The sequence below is a fragment of the Montipora foliosa genome, chromosome 13 (assembly GCF_036669935.1).
Source record: "Montipora foliosa isolate CH-2021 chromosome 13, ASM3666993v2, whole genome shotgun sequence".
Lineage (NCBI taxonomy): Eukaryota > Metazoa > Cnidaria > Anthozoa > Scleractinia > Acroporidae > Montipora > Montipora foliosa.
In genome coordinates, this window is record NC_090881.1 from 41,887,200 (window position 1) to 41,889,699 (window position 2,500).

Consider the following 2,500-nt stretch of genomic DNA (forward strand, 5'->3'; position numbering starts at 1 on the left):
ATCAGATTTCCACCTAGCAAGTCATTTGTCTGGTCCTCTATCTCTTGGCTTATGACATCATGAAATAAACTGTCATAAAGGTGTACCTTCCCAGGCAAACATCCTATAGAGCTAACACAGACCCAGTGATCACTGCCTGTATGGAGAATTTGGATAAATTTCCCTGAAACTACATCAAAGTTTCGTATGGGTCCAAGGGTTGGACGCTGTAGGCCTTCGAGCAATAGGTTTAATTCTTGTAGTAACACTTGTACTGCTTGAACAACGTCACAGGTGAGCCACCCAGATGAATCATTAATAATGTCATAGTCTGAATCATCTAGGTTTGCTAGGGCCCTAAATTTGTCCACAGTGCCTCTTGTTTCCTTAGTGACGGAAAGTTCATCTTCACTGTCACTATTGGTATCACTTGCCACAGTCACAGCTGTTGCTATTGGGGTTACTGGGGATGCATGGGTAACAGAAGAAGTAGAAGTGGTAAGTTCAACAAACTTTGAATTGGAATTTGGTTTTGGTCTGCAATACTCACACTGCCATGTTGTCTTAGAATTGTTTGGCATTCTTTTAAACCCCAAACAACTCAAATGAAAAAACTTTCCCTTTTCGCAAGCTGTACCATGGCACTCTAGTAGTCTGTCAGTGGGGGTTGCCTTAGTATTACAAATGCAAATGCTGCTACACATCATGGCAGCCTGGTTCACTGCAGATGGTTGCTTGCCTTTCATTGACCTTCTGCTTTGCTTAAATTGTGGTAGCCTACAGCAGTGCGGGCAGTACCATAATTTCAGTGTTGGCACCTCACTGAGAGATAAATATGCGATGTGAAACTTTCCGTAAGGGCATTCTACATTACTACAAGAAACCATATTTTCACTGTTTTGGCCTCTGCAAAAGCAAATACCATTGTCATTAGGAACACTTGTAAGCACTTCACACCTCCTTGTAAACCATCTCCCCAGGATCTCTGGAAGAATGCAAATTCTCCAAAATGCTTCAAGTTTTGGTAAGACAGTGTTTGAGTGCTCCGGGTCAGGATAAATTCTCTCAATTACAAGGTGTGCATTTTTATCAGAGTCCATTGCACAGACAACAAAGTCATTAAACTTTCTCTCTGGCAGAGTAAACAACTGCTGCTGTACCTGGAAGTAATAATTGTGTTTTCTTTTCAACATAAAGGTACCATCGACTTTTTCCAAACAAGAGCTCTTCTCTTGAACATATTTGTCAAAGTCACCATCTTGGATACAAATGGGGCATTTTACTTCACCACATCCCAACCCACAACAATCGCAAGAAGTTAGGAAATCAGGTGTAGCATGCAGGAATGGATATTGCTTGTTAATAAACAGTCCACATCTTGATATTTGAAAGTTAACATGTCTTTTCTCCATGTGTTTTGTATGCCTTAATAGCATATTCTTCGTATTTGCAGCCATGTCCAATTGCCTTGCTGTTAACTTTATACAGATGTGGGTAACAAACAGACTTTATTACTGACTGTGAAGGTTGTGCTATGTTGCTGTGATAGACAGCACCACTTACAGAGGCTCCGTTTCTTCCTGCTCGATGCCTAAAGAATCCTGGACCCTTTGCTTGTTCTCTTGTGTCCTGTTCAATTACTTTAATGTCCTCATCCGACAACATAATCTTGACACCTACACACTTCTGAAACAATTCTGGATAATCAAGTTCTAAATTGTTCAGGTCATAAAGATCTGATAGGACTGGCACATTCCGACTTTTAACAACAAACTGCTCAGCATATGGGTCCATTACACTAAGCACCACGGGTTTTATTTCACACAGATTAAGTGCTGCCAGAAATTTGTTCATTTCCTCTGTTGAAGCCAGCTGCGAAGGAATAGCAGCTTGTGCCTGACAATTTGGTTGACTTTCGCGAGAAGCCGCTTTGTTTTGATCGAGGGAGTCAATTTTAATGTCAAGGTTTTCTTTGAGCTTTTTCGCAAAGGTAAAGTCAATATCCCTAACTCTCTCAAAGGTTACCTCATTCACGTAAGTTGGCAGGAGCCATGAGCATTTCACTTGTGTGCATGCCATCTTTCCATTGATTCGTGCCCAGCATTCGATGTACATCATGGCGCTGGCGACATGCGAGCATGATTCGCCTAGCCCAGCTTTACAACCTGAACAGTGAGCAGAAATTATTGCACCTTCACTCTCAGTTATAATCCATACATTCACGAGTGGATCGTTCATCCGCTGCGAATGTCGCACTTTAGCTGCAACAACGTACTTTCCGGAAATGATCTTTCCACCCACCGAAGCCACAAACCCTGACACAACTTGATTATAAGCTTCTAGACTCCTATAATTCTTGAACTGGTCGTTCGTGTAGTAGCTTGTCTGAAGAACTAGGTAACCAAATAAATCGGACTGTTCGATTGGTGGCAAACATTCCGAATTGAACTACTCATATGGGATAATGAAAGGGTCAATACCCACAATCGAAATTTTCTTTAAGTATCGCAGCTTTACATGG

The 2,500-nt window shown here is 41.6% G+C and overlaps 1 protein-coding gene and 1 pseudogene across 1 annotated transcript in view; one reads left to right on the top strand and one right to left on the bottom strand.

The window, feature by feature from the left end:
- The window catches only part of LOC137982393 (neurotrimin-like), a 77,817-nt gene that overhangs the window by 12,020 nt on the left and 63,297 nt on the right, over positions 1 to 2,500 (top strand). The gene's annotated exons all lie outside the window — the stretch shown is intronic.
- Positions 1 to 2,500, bottom strand: part of LOC137983499 (uncharacterized) — a 3,526-nt pseudogene that overhangs the window by 829 nt on the left and 197 nt on the right.